At 41.8% G+C, this 17,979-nt stretch overlaps 1 protein-coding gene across 7 annotated transcripts in view; it reads right to left on the bottom strand.

Moving 5' to 3' along the window:
* The window catches only part of elmo1 (engulfment and cell motility 1 (ced-12 homolog, C. elegans)), a 93,319-nt gene that overhangs the window by 59,464 nt on the left and 15,876 nt on the right, over positions 1 to 17,979 (bottom strand). The window contains exon 1 of one of the 7 annotated variants that reach the window (XM_058619033.1): positions 6,797 to 7,020. The exons of the other annotated variants lie outside the window; for them this stretch is intronic. The gene's annotated coding sequence lies outside the window, so the exon portion shown is untranslated. Of the gene's footprint in view, positions 1 to 6,796; positions 7,021 to 17,979 lie in introns of those variants that run through there. 7 annotated transcript variants of the gene reach the window in all.

Raw genomic sequence — 17,979 nt, 5'->3', positions numbered from 1 at the left:
ACGGCAACGAGCTCCCAGCACTCCTGTCCGTTTCATGAGAACATACACAGATCACGCACCACAACGCTGCAGCTGAGCCTGTAATCCTGGGTGGCTCCTCCCAGGCTTCTGTCTCTGTGCTGTGAGTTCTCCTCGGAGAGTACAAAAAAAGGCTATATCTGACAGAGGAGCAGGCAGCTGGATTGACCTGAAACCCTGTGGCTTTCCAAGATAAGCCAGCTGGAGGTCCTGTGCTGGACAAAACAGCCAAATCACAGTCACTCCAAACGTCACGGGGGGGTAGGCGGTTACAGATGTGCTCTGCGGGGGTCTTATGAAACCCACCTCTACACACAGAAATCCCCAAAACTGACAGAGTAAGTTATCAATAATGAACCTTCCCAGACTGTCTAGAAAACGTGAATCATCCTAATTCCTGGTGGAGAAGCATTTTTACATATTTATGCTCAAATCCATTATGCATTAAGATGGGCTGAGACCAATTCCTGGGGGACGGCTAATGAGTGGGAAACGTGATACAGCATGTGCATTAACACAGAAGAGCGAGTCCCTAAATATGTGTGTAGACAAACACTGATGATCCATGTGTGTGTGATTATACTGTACTAAATATGAGTGTGTGTGTGAGTTTGATGAACAGGTATTCATTTAATGATACTGTAGTATAGGTAATGAGACAAGCCTGGTGTTGTGTGAGTCACCCCATAATAATCCACACAGCCTTTATTCAAGGGCCCGTTGCCATGGCAGCTGATGCATCAATAGCTCGAGATGTGGATGCATCTTTCCCTCCAAAGAGCGCATCACACTCAAGTCACGTTCGTCACAAGTCCGCAAAAGTGACTCAGTCGTCCTCTCCGCTTTGCATTTCAACACTGTAATATACTGTAATTTCATGTGAGATTACAGTGGGGATGCGGCATTGAAGAAATGTTTTATAAGACGCTGTTCAGTGCATTTCTCTGCATCGACTCCATCCTGTATAATAATAATATAATTTAAAATGATCTTCAGACTGTGTTACTACGCTGATGTTTCAGTGGCAGTGTGTTGGTCCAAAACCTTGGATGAAATATCTTAACAATTAGGTCGATTGTCGTAGACATTAATCCATTCGTGTCGATAAAACCACTGGGATGACATTCATTCATTCATTCTACTACTTTCTCCTCCACATGAGGCTCGCAGAGGCGCCAAAGACAGACCCAGCGGACGCAGGGCGTAAGGCTGGGCACACCCAGGACCACTGGGAAGGCACGTTGGTCAATATAAGGTTTTAGATTTCTCTGTGGTCATAACATGAGTCATACGAACATGCTGCACACTATATAAGAAACACTATATAAGCCACAGTTTAGCCTATAAAGTTACATTCATGTGAAAGATATCAGAATACAGATCGTGTCCGTCCCTATTGAACTTATCAAATGCTTTCTTTGATGGGCCAACGTCTGGCTGAATGGTTCAAATCTATATTCTTGATTTTAATGTCTGCACGCACACACACACACACACACACACACACACACACACGGTTTTCCTGCAAATGATTTCAGATGGCTCCCTTTCAGTTTTATCTATACAACCAATAACCCTCTAACTGCTCATTTTTCATTCTTGCCTAGTCTCTGTCATTCCTGTAAGATAAATGGTCCATATTTATTTATACATCGCTTTTTTAGTCTTGACGACCACTCAAAGCTACTTTACACTACAGTTTTGCCATTCACTCACTGACTCACACTCTCATCTACAGTGTATGCAGAGCAGTAGGTCGGCAGGTAGACTGGCAGAGTTGGGAATCGAACCCTTCCGGTTGAAAGACGACTTGCTCTGCCACTGATCCACCATCTGTCCCCTCTATATATGTATGTATCTATATCTATATATCTGCATCTTCAGAGCGGACAATAATGTTATGAAACAAAATGAGATACAATTCAATGACGATAAACTTCAAGCTTTGAAAGAAAGAAAGCTGTGTCTGAAGTCTCTGACGGAGGATTTGTGGGTGTGTGTGTGTGTGTGTTTTCCGAGCACCTTGTCATCTTCTGAGAACTAGATGACTCAGAGATGGACGGCCTTGAGCCTTATTGATTGGACACACACACACACACACACACACACACACACACACACACACACACGCGCGAGCAGGTTTCGCGCAGCTATCCTTTCAAGGACTCACATTGATTACAGCCAAATGTTTTTCACCATAAACCATGACCAGCTAATGTCTAACCCTTGACCTTAACCTAACCACTATTCCAATCTTAGCCCTACATGAACTCAGAAATAAGGTTCTGCCTCATTAGGATCAGGTTTTGGTCCCCATGAGGACGACTGATCCTGACAAGGTCAGTGTTTTGGCCAGAAAAGGTCAAAAAGGTAACAAATACACAGACACACACACACCGGGCTGTCAGTGTGTGTCAATCCCTCAAAAAACGGGCTCAAATGTAATTGACAGACACAGCGATTGGTCACACCAGCCCAGCGTGAGCAGGACTGCAAATGATCCAGCACTCATTTAGTCGTGTTTTTCCCCTGCAATCGACAAACACAACTGCTGGGAACAATTTCTGAGGAACAAGACGTTCACACTTGGACTTCCTCGGTAGAGTCTCGTCTCCATGGTTTCGCTATATGTCACCACGAGAGTTTACTACGGTCTGTCAGGCCGTGTATTTCTAATCTGTCACGCTGGCATCTCCTCACTGTAAATGGAGCCTTGTTATCAAACTCGCTGCTGTCAGAACTCATCATATCAGAGCAGGTGATTTGCTGCAAACTTGAGTGCGAGCGAGTGTGTGTGTGTGTGTTTTTTACTCTGCCAGAGGGTTCAGTAAGCTAACAGGACACAGCGCTCACTCCACGTTTGAGCGGTTTCGTCGGTTTTTCAGGATCTGACCTCACTTCCTTCCTCTCCTGTTTCCCAGTGTTCATTTACTTTGCATTCGACACCTGATGTTTTACACTTTCATCAAACTCTCCCTGTAATCTTTCACTGGTTTAATGGCACAAATGTACTTTTTGCAAAAACATCAAACCACTGGTCTAACCTGACTCGAGAAAAGGGAAAGTCATTGTTTCCAGTTTCAAATGTGCACGTGTGTGCAGTTTTTTTCGTTTCTTTCTATTACTTGAAACCTCCTTTAACCCGAGAGGCAAATGCCGCTGGGCAACAGTAGCCACAATACTTTAAACCCGGCTTCAAAAGAGGGGACAAAGGCTAAATCTCGTGTTACCCTCAGAAACCTGCGATCTGATCTGGTGCCAGAGGTCGAATTTACAGAAACAAAAACATCAATAAATGGGAGCGTTGGGTAAGAGGAGAGGAAAAAGAGAGAGGGGTGAGAGGACCTGTGATTTGTTGGACAGCAGAGGAGCGCTGGGTTTCACCTCAATAATTCATAATGTGTAATCTGAGGGTCACACCGTCTGTGGAGGGAGGAGGGAGGAGGGAGAGGGGGGATAAGGTGAGAAAGAAAGGGAACATGAGAGGAGAAAGAAGAGAGAGGGAGAAGTACAAAGGCAGGCAGTTAACATGAAATAATGTTATGAAAAGTATTCCAAAAGGGAAAGGCCACGCTAAGAATAGAGGACAAATGACGGCGAACGCAACAAAGGACAATGAACGGCAAGACAGACAGAGAAGTAAAGAAAAAATCAAAATAGAGCAAGAGGTGAAAATAAGGTGAGAATAAAAGGAAGTTTTTAAAGCCTCCTAAACTATAACTATTAAATAAATTAAGAACAATGTCAATTAAGGATGCAACTCATGATTTTTTCACACAATCGATTCACCTGTTGATTACTTTCTTAAATAAATCGATCAGTGTTTCAGTGTTTCCCAAACCACGAAATGGTTTAATGAGCTTAAACGTCTTGTTTTGTCCACAGACCAAAGCTATTCAGTTTAAATGACGTCTTTGTTGTAAAGAAACCTGAAAATATTCACGTTTAAGAATGAAATAAAATAATAGTAATAAAAATAAATGTTGGTGAGGATACAATTAAGGAACACTACAGCCCATTACAGTTCCAGACAACAAAAACAAATATGTCCGATTCATATTTAACAAGACTAAACATCATCCGTAACCTCCGACTGACATGAAATTGCTCTCTAAGAATAAAAACATTTATGCAAAATGGGTTGCAAAAAAATAGACCTTTTTTTGAAGTATTGCAACACTACAGAGAGAACCGTGTGCTTTCTCTGCCTCGCGTCTTCAGTCGTGACGTCAAATGCGCCATTCTGTGTGCTGCGTGGGAATGTCACCACAGACACGCAACACGAAGCGCTGTTGTACTGAGAAACGCCGAGAGATTGTGTGGAACTGAGAGTGAACTCGTTCATCAGTAGTTTGAATGTCTGTGAACAAACAAAACACTTCATCTGCAATTGATCTTTATCATATACTTGCGGCCTCCTGATTTGCATTTTGGTCACGCTGTGATTGTGATTATTCTACGATGAATTGTGCAGCCGCGTCACCACCGGAAGTGTCCGAGTCCGCCGTGTCGAACAACCGTGTTTGACATGTTTTGTCAGGACTAGCACGTGTCGAGCCAACACTGGCTCTAGAGATTGCCTTACACATTTTACTGCCAACATAAGGTCACGGTAGGTTCACCGACGTGCAGCAGGGGTATTCGGATGTTCTCTACAGGAAAGGATCATTTCACACACACACACACACAAAGAGCAAGTGCAGAAGTCAGAGAGCATACGTGTATGTTTAGAGTGTAAAGAGAAGGACTGAAACCAAGAACAGGACATTTGTTATGTGACATACTTGAATGCAGACCAACCACTTTGAGCAGGAGGAAAGCAAAACTGCATGATTTTTTATTTTTTTTTTGTGGTTATTTTAAAGAGAGGGCAGGGTTTTGAATGGAAAATGCTTAAATCTCACCATAACAAAAGAAGCTCCATCCTGTAACAGGCTTACATGCAGACAGGGCTTTCTGCATTAACCTACACACTGTTTAGATTTCAAAAGAATGCCATTCTCGTGCTTCACTTGATGCCACTACAAAGGGCCTGGCTCGCCACAGGGGCTGGTGTGTGTGCGCGCGTGTGTGTGCATGTCGAAAAATACCAATATCATCCTTTATCTGAGAGCCGAAACACAAAAGGCCACAGAGAACCATGAGTTATTGTTGCACACACACACTTGCCACATGGTGGTCATGTTACACCCTGAAGGAGAGGTGTGAGCGTACCAGAAACACAAACCCTCACACACTCTGAGGTTCACAGAGAACAGCGCTCACAACCGTGACAAGTTCAAAATGTGATTGGGAGAAAACCGTTTCATACGACTGAACTTTGAAATGACGATGATATTTGTTGGGCTACTCAACACAACCAAGTCACAAGCGGCACAAGAAAAAAAACACAGCACAGTCGCCGAAAACATGACAGAAAGAGGACACTGAAATTAAGAAAGCTAAAAATGGTTCTGTGTTCTGCAGTTCCTCCAAACGAACACACAATTCTTCCCCTGTTACCTTTCCCCTCCTTAACCATCACAAGATATCCTCACTTTGTAAGATCTAAAAGTCAAAGTGTTCCTCAAAATGACAGAAGTATGCACACATTCACACACACACACACACCACGATAAACGGCTGCTGGCACTAAGACAAAGAGCTGACATCTTCAAATAATAGGAAGAAGACAAAGGGAAAAGGCGGAAGGCTGAGGTCAGGGTTTACATATACGGCTTCTAGATTCAGGAAGGAAGGAAGTTCTATTCTGTGATATATATGGGCGAACAAAATGCAATGGAAACACTGCGTGACCGACAAACCACGCAGCACCACATCGCTTTAATGAATTCAGTAAAACACCGTCTTATGCTGTGACTCGTGCTGGGCCTCTCAGCAGGCTTCTTTATGCGACAAACCCACTCTGCTTTTCACTGCACTTCTGCAACCAGGATATCCTGTCGCAGGGTGGTATGAGCAGCCTGAAACAACTCTCAACAGCAGCAAACAACCAACCTCCGGCACAAACTGACAACATCGACTGTGTGCGTGTCCTTGTAACTGAGTCTGTGAAGAGGTGATGCACGAAACTATGGTCAAACTGCTCAAGAGGGTACGAGCCCCATCCTAGATAGTGTGTTGCAAGCAGAGCAAGCCAGTAATTTGAGGTAAACAAGTGAGTCAGAAACAATTAGAGGTACTTGGACGACATTCTGCAAACCCAGATCATCAAACGCTGGAACGTTTAGAGGCAAGGACACGAAAAGCTCACACTTGCCAAAGGGTGTGTGTGTGTGTGTGTGTGGGAGGGGGGGGGACAAGGCAAAATTAGGCCTTCAGGCACACAACTAATCCATAATGTGTACTGTGAAGGAACCTTCATATTGCCAAGTAATTACTTTCCCGAGCAGCAGATTTATCAGCTGCGTAAGTGAGCGCTATTTATCCATTTCAAAACCATAAACTACTGACACCACATTTCCATCCCTCCAAAACCATGAGGCCACAACGTTCAACTGCCTTTGACATTTTCATTCTTTTCTCGTTAGAGAGAGAGAGAGAGAGAGAGAGAGAGAGAGAGAGAGAGAGAGAGAGAGAGAGTCGAGGCCCCTCTCGCATCAGCCCATGTGTATAACTATATATTTATCCCTCCACACTGCAAACATGTAACCTTGACACTCGCGCTCATCGGCGACACACACAAGAGGAAAATAGAGACGGCGTGCACAGAGCCGCACCCAGAGGCCTACTGCATCCTGTGAGTAAAAAAAACACACAACGATGAAGGTGGACTCACCCGCAAAAAGGAACAACCTAGCCGCCCAGTGATTTTCTCCTACTCAGTGTATTTCTTGAGCAAACACCAGCTAAGACAAAAACAAAAGTGAAAAGGAAAGGTAAGAAAGAGGAGGCAACTCTTTTCTATGCAAGAGTAAGTGACTGTAAAGTGAAAGGTCCTCAGCATCACAGGCTACAGAGACTTCACCACAGTTTGTGCACTGCTTCGCCCTTCAGGAAAAAGAGCAACCAAGAGACTGCTGAGAGGGACAGGCAGAAGAAGGAAGTAGGCGTTTGTCGAGAAAGAGGAAACAGGTCCGTCACTGACAGAAAGGAAGAAAAAAAAAAAAACAGCGGCAAAATTCAGAGTAAGGGTGGTAGCGAGCGAGAAGCCGTTGCTGAAGTTAAAGATAATGCACACAAAACGTGTGTTCGTCACTTTACTGCATTACTGTGAGACTTAAGGGACTTTAGATGAGATATGCAAGTAGTAGAGTTTATAATGGGTCCGGCAGTATAAATGAAAAATGCCGCATGGACCTAAAGACAAATCTACAAGCTACACTTAAAACCCTTACTCTTTGAATAGTAAATTAACCCTTAATATTTATTGTGTTTCTTTAATCTCTGAAGACATGTCATGGTCATTTTATAACTTAATACATTTCTTAGTGCCTGATGATGAGGTCTAACTCCCCAGTCTCTGCACAAAGGTAAAAGAATTGACAAATAAGATATACTGTGTTAATTACCAGCCTAAGACGTTTTTACCTTCAGAGCAAAAAGAAAAGAGCCAGTGTGGCTGTTTCTCCTTTTTTTTTCTCCCTCTCTCCTCAACAACAATCAGCTACTGTCCAACATTAGATAGTGTGGTTTCAATACCGACATCTTACTCACTGGAAGAACACAACATAATTGGATTTGCCAAAACTGCGGCTTTAATGATTTACCATTAAATCAACTCTACCCTTGTCTTAGTCAGCGAACCCACAAGACATCCAGAGAACTACAGGGGACAGGAAGACAAATCTAGAAGAAGTGTTATCCCTTCTACAGCCAAGCTACTCCCAATGATGCATTCAATCCTGATGTTTAAAGAGAGTTTTGGGTGATTACCACCACTGTAGCTCACAGTTTCACTTCCACTCCAAATCACTGCTAATGCAACACATCCAGCAGGCTAAAACCCAGTGCCAGTGAAGTGACTCAGATGGTTTGTGCTGCCACAGAAGTGCACTGATCATGAGCCGTAAGTGGCTAAAGGCCCGAATGAAACATTGACTGTTCGGGGCAATGACGTCTTCATTTCAGCCCCGAGAGCTCAACAGTCCATCTGTGCAAGGGTCACACAAAAACAGATGTTTACTCCACCCAGGCTGAGGTCGACGTCGCTTCAAATGAGCCTCATAAATGCAACATCCTGCACTGTTCAGTGCAGAAATGAACTCCCATAGTATCCAAGGAGCAAAAGATTTCAGGGCAGCAACACAGGTGTAAACAAAACAAGAAACCTTATTGAGTTTTGCCTTCCAAAAATACGAGCGAGCGGACAGACGGCCTGCGAGTGGAGCCGTCACGTGGCTGGTGATTTTGTTGAAGTGAAAAAAGTTTAGAGGACCTTGGTCTCTGATGACTCCTTGCTCGACAGAGCAACAAAATATTTGTGTGAGCTACACACACACACACACACACACAAGTGTCTGTCAGGGGAACTTAAACAGAGTGAACAGTGCTGAGTCAGAGAGCTCGCTGGGGACTCCATGTCAAAGCTTTAATAATCTCTCCAAACTATCTCAGCTCCCTCGAGAACACCTCGACTCTGTAAACTCCGTCAGCTTGTCTGACCCTTCCGGGACGCTGCACCGCGTCTGTCCTCAACGTTCCAGATTTCCTCCAAATCACACCCACTTTTTCTGCTCTGCATTTCCAGGCTGCAACATTGCAAAGCTTTTATTTCTAATATGTCGCCAAACACGTGTCAATAACTAATGCAATGAGAAATTCAAGTAGAATCTGATAAAGTGAATGTTGGGAACAACATTTTTTTTAGAATACAGTGGAGATGTTAGATAGTCTTTATTTAAAGAGCACCTTTAAAACTAATATACATAGTGCTGAACAGTGCAAAAAAAAAAAACCCTTACAGAGTAAAGCAACAGAATAAAAAACAACATTTAATAAAACAGACAAATGGTAAAAATAAAATAAAGCAGAGAGGTCAAATTGACAGCCGAATAAGCAAAAGTGTTGCCAGAAACCAGATACTGGGGAAAATCTAATAAAATCAGGTAAAATAAAAATGAACTCATCAATAAAAACCATGTTATTAAGATAATAATAAGAAGACACTGATCCAGACTTGAACCCCTAATAGCAAACACTATGTCACCCTTGGTTCTCAACTTGGACTCTGGGCCTGTGTCTGAGGATCTTAAAAGATGTGTGTAAGGATGGTCTGAAAATATAATGTGGAGCCAGGCAATGGAGGCTTTACAACAATCAATAAAAATCTTAAAACCAATTCAAATCCAAATTAGGCGCCACTGAAGGGAGGCTAAAACTGGAGTTATGTGATGATATTTATTAGTTGGGAGTAAAAAGCCTGGCTGCAAAATTTTGGACATACTGTAGCCGCCTTATATCGTTTGATTTAAGCCAAATATGTTCTGCAGTAAATACTAGTTGCTACTATTGTTGTTACTATCAGCTGCAACAAACTGGGCTTTCAAGGTGACCCAATCTGTTATGAACAGCCTGGGATTAAACTGCCAACTGTTGAAAACGGGCTTTAAAGCCTCCTGTGCGAGTGATAAGTGGGAGACAAGGGCAGAGTATCAAGTCATTTTTGGAGCTGGGTTTGTAACCATGACCTGGTTATGTTTATATGTGCAACATTTGTTCTGGTTTCATAAACAAAACAGAGCAGTTCTCCAAAAAAGATCCAGGAGGAAGTGCGACTGTCGTTCAGACACCTTCGACTGATTGTGTAGAAGCAATGTTTAAAACAAAAATGCTAAATATACTGATTTAAGGAGAAGAAGAAGCTATTGCAACATTAGAAAGCTTTTGTAAAACACCAGAAATAACAGAAGCGGTTAAAGCTGCTGTCAGCAATGTCTGCTTTTACTTGCTTTTGGCTCGCATCCCTGCCGTTTGCTTGCTCTATATGAAAAAAAAAAAAAACACACAAATGCAATTGCATATTTATGAATAATATCAGACAGCTACTGGTGTCATCTGATCAAACGGTGTGTGTGTGTGTGTTTCCATCTTTCCTACTTTTTCATAAAAATGAATTTGCACGATCCCACAGTCAACACGCAGAGGAGGTTGCAAGGCAAAGATAATTCCACACCACAGGGAATCATCTATTATTCAAACCCACATTCAAGTGTACGCCTCTGGAAGGAGTAACATGCGTTTCTTATAATCATCGTCAAAATGAAGTGGTGCCGATCCATGCATCCCAACAACATAGACGACGGTGCTCGACGTTTTGTGCGGTTATGTCGGACGACAGAAATCTAGGTCACATTTTCGGCTTCCAAACATCATCGGAATTAAGATCACACGATGCCATGCTTCCCAAAAAACAACCCAAGCTCGAATAAGCGGAATAAACAAAAAACATCTCCTTTGGTTTGACTACCTGTGGCTGGTCAGTAAGCTAAAATGATGTAGTTGTCTATATGTAAACACTGTAACACAACCCATTAGCCTGAGGAGACAACACAGTTCCAGTATTACCACATCAAACAGGCAGATTTCCTACTCATTACTGTCTAATGAGGAATTCTGATTGGGTAAGATTTACTGGCAGTAACCTGTAATATAATTATCTTGGATAATATGTAATAAGAGCGGATAATTCCTTTTGGGCCGACGATCTCCATTCAATTAGAGCTTGGAGTCCAGATCCTCATCGTGAAATAACCTGCTTCCATGTACTCACGTTGTGATTATGCGGTTTCAAGTTTTATGTTTGTTCATCTATGAATAAAGATTTGAAACGGCTCAAACTTCACACCATCTGCGGCACAACTACAGTCACCACAGGGTTCATACTCTGCTGTTTTAGCCGTTTCTTCCCTTCGTCTTTCAAGAAAAATGTCTCTGTCCAAAGGCAGCAACACTGAATCTGTGAACGTTTACATACGAGGTGTAAATCTGGAGGTATTCTTAGGCAGCGTGTGTTGTGCTTATATGATATCGCCTGTAAAGCTCATCTTTAAAACACTGTTAGGCTTAACAGCAGTGTGTGCGTGCAGAGTTTATATAAGGTGTTGACATCACTACCGCCAGTGAGTGTGAGAACTGTCATGAATTAAACATAACAAGTGGATGTCCAGTGGGTCGATCCGCACCGCAGTTAAAAAGAGCAAAATGTGTCAAGCTGTAGAGAGCAGTGATAAACACGAGAGCACTGAGAGCAACAGGACTTGACACTAGTTCAACATATGAGCCTATGGTCTGTGTTGTTTAAATATCTTTGAGAAAGCATGTTTATTCCTCTTTTTGTTATACATATTGACTGTTAATGTTACAAACGACGCAAAAAACCTACTGGACACAATACATCTTCGCTCCCTGCCGTTATTCACGTGCTACAGTTTACCCATAACAGCAGTGTTTCATATGAGAAGGTGACATCATGTGCCGTTTCTTGTGGCTATCTCTATCTGATATCAATCAGATATCAGGGAAAAAAAAAAACAACAATCCTGAAGATCACACGCTTGACTGAGCACAGGCTGTAAAAATGCAAATGAAATTATATATTTATAGATTATATCAATAGATACTCAAGGTTGCAATATAGGTATCGATATGAGAAACAAAGTGGTACTGAGCCATCCCTAGTTGAATATAGCCCGACTTGCATGTTGTCCGTCGTCTCCGCAACAAAGCAAATAAGTGTAATACTCAGAACGTCAAGCCTCTCTTTTAAGTAAACACAATGAAACACAAACTACAGCTAACCCGAGGAAAGCACAACAAAGCAGTCGTGGAAAAATATTAGCCATTTCAAATCCACTGGCCATTAACTAATGATCACAATTGTGTTTGATGATTTGAATGTTTGCAACACCCGAGACAACCACGGTGACACATTGTTCATCACTGTTCCCCCATGAGATTCAACTCATGATATTTTGGGATATTTAAGTGCTGCCTGTGAAATTAAAATACCCCAGTGTTTATTTATAACCTGTGCACTAACCGTGTGTATTCAAGAGCATTATGTAAGGCGACTATTACATGTTTTGTTTTTGCCTCCATCGCCTCGCTCACTGAAAGACAATAGCCGGAGCTTAATGTGCACACACACACACACACAATCTTTTTTTCTCTCTTTCCATTAAAAAATCATAATAATAATAATAATAATAATCTTCATATCAAGGCCGACAGTAAGGGCTTAAAAGCACAAAACAGGAGCACAATTAGGTGTTTACCCTGCAAGCTTTTTTAACTGTCTGTGTCTCTGTGGGCTCCAGTTTGAGTTACACTCTGACAAAGTGGGCCTCAAAATGTCCTCAAAGGTTATTTGAGTCCGGTTAGAATTGGAGAAGTGGTTGGTTTGACGTTTTTTTTTTTGTCATGATTAAGATTTAAGGAGAGTGTTAGGAGGACGCGTCGGTCCTCACGAACACACCAGTGCAAGTATGTGTGTGCATACGTATGAGAGAAAAGAGCCCACAAGCTCCGTGAGTCACTGACAGTGTGACCTCCTGCTCTCAGGCTCCACAGCTCTGTTACATGCAGCCAATCCAGGTCAGACACCCACTCTTTGGGATGTGTTTATTCTAAACAGTGCTTCACAAATGTATTAGACCACCAGGCAAAGCCACAGCCGCTCTAAATGAACAACACTGGCAATTATCAAAATCAGTTTTGGTGAATACACCAGGATGTAGAAGCTCTTTAACAGAAATGACATTTTTAATATAAATCACATTATTATTTCTTGATTAAGATGTCAAATTATAGCTATTTACTTGCATTCCTGAACAGAAACATTAGCTTTAGTGGTTGAATGTTATGCTTGATTCATATGCTGTTATTTGCGTTATCTGCAGTCTACACAGTGGTCTGTCTGGCTGGCAGGCCTGTGGGGTCTTTACTGGGAAGGGTTTCTGTTAAGAAAAGGGTAAATAAACACTTGTAAGGGAGTTTTGACAAAATCATTGTATGTTCAACAATCACACGTTGGTCACCCATCAAACTAGTGTATCAAGTTATTTGGTGTTTTACTCCCAAAATGGAAACATTTTGGTTTAAATCACTCTCATGTCTACGTGTTCACTCAATAACATGATATATCTCATTCATTAAAATCCCCACATTTAATAAAAAAAAAGAAAAAAAAGAAATAAGAAACAAGAAAAAAATAAGAGATGAGTTGCCAGGCAACCGGTGGAGAGAAGAAAGTCATTGCACCCCAGTCTGAAGTCTGACTCATAACCTTTCATAAAACCAAACCTTGTTGTTTGTACACTGAAGAATAAAAAGTGCTCTGGGGTTGATGAGGGGTAAGACTGCCATTCATAAATCTACAGCAAAGTTAATACAATTTTGAAATATGCAACTTGTGCTAAAAACAGGGAGGACACTAACTAACTAACTAACTAACTAACTAACTAACTTACATGTGTGTTGTTTCCAAAGACACACCTAAGAAAAAAATAAAAACTGCAACTCTTCAAAAGAGTTTGGGGTTAGTGGTGAATAATGGGTTGACCAGAGTAACCCCTCCCATTCCTCTTATCCCCCCTTCCACACACACACACACACACACACACCACTGATCTTTTCAAACAATGACTGCAGCTTCCGGGGCAACACATCAAGGCACAAACCATCCTGAAGAACGTCTCCCTCTCTGTCAGTGTCTGCGGGGGTATATGTATGGAAGGCATGGGTAGGGACCACACAAAAAACCCTGCCACCATCACGTGAGCGAGGCGGGGATGAATGGTGCTTTTTGGTTGGTTAGAGAGGGAAGTCATGGAAACAGGTCTAGTGTCCCATTGTCCAACACGCTGATGCCTGTATGTATGAGAGTGATGGAGGAGGCGGAAGAACCAGCACAGCATTCTTCATTCACAAGCAGAAAAACGCCTCCATCACAATGTGACCTTGACTACTCCAGCAGAGCAGAGAGCACATGTGAGCATCTCTATCACTCCCCCTCTCTCACAAGTGAGGGCATTTCAAAAGAAGAAGCAAACAACCACACAAACTCCCTAATGTCTATAAAAAAAAACATTTGACGCCGTTCAAAAACTGGGCCATCATTTAAAAAAAACAGACATTACATTTTAACTCGCTCCTGTTTCCAACGTTGTGTAACTAATCAAACCGTTTTACTGCAGGGCAAATCAATAACTCTTCTCCTACACAATGTCATGACAGGCGTGCTTTATCCACCACATGCCTGCAATTCTGGCTCATTCCAACAAAAAATAACTACAAAAAAATGCGACTGCTTGTCACTCAGTCCAATAAAGTCCTCCTTTAACAAGTCAGAATACTGGTTTATTTAGTGTTTTAACTTGATTTAACCACTAAATTACGTTGGGTCACACTCCAGTGTCGTCCACTATGACACTTTTTTTAAAAGTTTAAAAAAAAAAAGAGCAAAAAAAAGCAAAAAAAAAAAAAAAAAAAAAGCACAGCAATCCCACTTCCTCAAAGTGCTAAAATTACACCCCAGACAGCACATGGGGGGGGGTGCCAGACAAAAGGTTATTATGGAAGAAATGGCACACAACCACAAGCGGATACACAAGCAAAAGACAACAGACATACAAATATAATGGTTCCTTTTATATTCTCCTCTGTGGGGCTTCCCATTCATAAAACACTGACAGTGGTTATCATTTCACAGCTAAATGAATACTGCTCTTGAGGGATCTTTCATCTCTCCACTGGATTATTGCTGCTCATGACGAAGATAGTGCCGGCACGGCCCCAGTGTGCTAATTGAAAGGCAAGCGGCAGGTGCTTTGCAAACACACACACACACACACACACAAACAATGAGAAATGCACTCTGCCAACCAGACACGAGTTGTGTTTAACTCCCAGAACAAAGCAGTGGAGATTATGCAAGGGGGAGAAAAACTGTAGCTAAAGGCTATGTTTGACTTATTTTGGAGAGAAAAGAGAACTTTTATGCGCGCGAGTGTTGGCACTTTGGCAGAATATGGTAATTACTCGGAGTGTTATGATGCTCAACGCTTGTCTTATTAAACAAGCGTCTCTCCAAAATGAACAGCTGGAGGAAATGTAACAAGGTAGACAATGCCAGTGCAACCTCAATTCCCAATGTCAATGACCTACTTTTTTATGTATTTTTTTTTAAATTGAGGCGTTTTTAACCCTCTCATGACCATCATGATAGTCTGGATTTATTTTGATTTTATGGCTGTAGTATTGTCAAAAAATGTTCAGTGAGTGAGTGAGTTCTTTCTGCTCCCATTTCATATCTGGCAGTTATTCAACCGTTTAGGAAATACGGTACTGAGAAGCTGACGTGCTGGTGAATCTCGTCTGTGATTGGACGATTGTTATGCGGAAGTCACAAGGGCTACCGACGGATCACCAGTCCATAGTTTTTGAATTTGATCACAAACTGTCTTCTTTTTTTTTTTAGGTGATGAGAAGTACGCATGCCAAATCCTGTCCTGTTTACTGTGAATCCTTTAAATGACACTTTAATATGAGGTGTTGACACACAAAGCATGAGTAGGCACTCTTGAATGCAGCATCATCACACCACTGTAACCTTATCACAATACTGTGCATGAAAATTAACGACTGACGCACAGTTCAATATACTGTAGGTACTTTAAAAGCTATTACCATCATTCAGTATGAGGTCAAACATTAATGACAGTTATAGTCAGGAACAGACATGATGAAACATTATTTGTATGCTGCATGCTTGCAAGAAGTGTTTTTCTTATCAAACTGCTAAAGGATTAGATTTTTTGAGCAGTACAATTTGTCTCTAAACCTTTTCCTGGGCGATTATTTGTGTTTTCAGTCATACTCCAACCGTATTGCACCAGTCTCACTTTACTAGCACAACGTTTCTGTTGTATCAGACGGTCTTTACATATCGAGCAACATGAACTCTAGGGATGGCATGATGTGTCCGACATCGATATCACAAAGTAGAGTACATATTGATACCGATATCAGTCTGATATATAGACCTTTTAAACTGTAAAGCTGTTAACACATTTGTGCTGAAGCCATTTCAAGCTATTTCAAAAACATAATTCTCTGGCTGTGTAATAAATATTCTTCTCCAATCAAGAAGAAATAATGAAGAAAGATATGTAGGACTATTGAATTGTACCGGATTTTACATTTCTTATCTGTCCGATATCTGATCCAGTGAAGAATATTTGATTTTTGAGTTTCACAGGTAACAGTGTGTTTTCAGAGAACACCCCCCCCCCCCCCCCCCCTTGTTTTCACTATTTTGGATTAGCCCAACCCACACAGCCCGGGACCGGTGCCGCAGACGTACTTAGCTCCATGTGTGGAGCTTCAGGACACATTTAAAACACAGAAAGCTCTTGGCATGGCTGGTTTTTGGGGTATAATTAACAAACGGTGGCTTTTGAAAGTTGGTTTCAAAGCTGGTTTATGAAATAATGCTGTTTTAGCAGCTTTCCTCAGGATGGTGTGGTGCTAACAGCTAACTCACGCAGCTTCGTAGCCTCTGATTTTAGGTTAAAGAAAAATGTTTAAACTCTGAAATAGCAGTAGCACACACACGCTGTTGTTGTGATCATGTGGACTCGACATGCATCCAACACGCACCTGCTCACAACGGGCGCTGCTGGATAGAAGTACTGGAGTGGAATGGACTGCTCGTATCGGAGCGCTTATATTGGAGATTTTAGAGCCAGTCCAATATAATCCAATACGCGTTTTTTGGCTGATATCCGACCGATATCAATATCGGATCGGGACATCCTTATTCATATTTACATGTTACTTTAGGTGAGTAACGAGGACTAGTACTTAAAAATACTTTAAATTTTCTTCCATAATTTGTGTCAAATTCAGTTTCTTCCAGGTAAATGCAAAAATTTATTTTGCATAAGAGGGTTCATGGTTTGTTTAGGAAAAACCACAAATCAAAAAAAGATGACGTAAAGTCCCAGTTTTGATTGAACCAATACTAGATCAGCAGCAATGTGATTAAACTAATTAGTGTCTAGTAGATGTTAGGGATTCAGTCCACCATGAACTTTTCAAACTCGATACACTTTCATGCAACTGTCCCCTACAAAACCATTACAGTTATGAATACAGTCTTTGTGGGGTTTTTAAGCTAAAAGGTTATTGGTACACTGATGACTCATCTGCTTTTTCATGCCTGCTTTGTTACATTATAAAAGCTTAACTCGCTGTCCTTACAGCGGTTCACTGAACGCCAATTGCAAATGACTTCTTAGCCGCTACGGCCAGGCTTTCAAACACTTAGACAAACGTACACGGCTGAGAATTCTTTCAGACAGTTCAATATCAGGGAGATGTCTGAGGGCGGACTCACAGGGAGAGGAAGTGGAAGTGTACTGTATATGATGCAAAAACATTAGCATTTTCCCATGAATTTGCATTTCACACTGTGTCTGGGACTTTTGATGCCTTTGGTGACGGTGTGACAGTATAACAGTATTACGAGGATTCTGCTCATAGCAGTGCATCTGGGTTGCCACTTCCAAAACCTACACTGCAACTGGTCTTTTATTCTTCAGTGTACACGTCCAATTTTAGTCGGACTAAGACAATCATTTTATTTTCTTAACCTCATGTAAACACGCTAGTCTGACTACAATCGGGCTAGTCTTAGTCAGACTAACAGACCTGGATAATGTGATTCATAGTCTGATTACTCAGAAGTAGAAGGAGACGACGTATAAACTGCAGTACTGTTGCCAGAAAAGAACAAGCAACACGATGGCGTCGGCGAGAGTGAAAGCTACAGAGAAGACCCACTTTTGGACTGATGTACAGCCGGTTCGAAACATACAGAACCACAGCGTGATCAATCTCACCGTCATGCGTTGTTTCTGTGATGCAGGGTGTCTGATTCAATATGCACTAGCTTAAAGAGAGATACAGCGCCACCTACAGAGGTGGACTCATCCTCCACATGTATACTTGGACATGCCA

The sequence above is a fragment of the Solea solea genome, chromosome 20, assembly GCF_958295425.1.
Source record: "Solea solea chromosome 20, fSolSol10.1, whole genome shotgun sequence".
Classification (NCBI taxonomy): domain Eukaryota; kingdom Metazoa; phylum Chordata; class Actinopteri; order Pleuronectiformes; family Soleidae; genus Solea; species Solea solea.
This window is presented reverse-complemented; position numbering and strand designations above follow the sequence as displayed.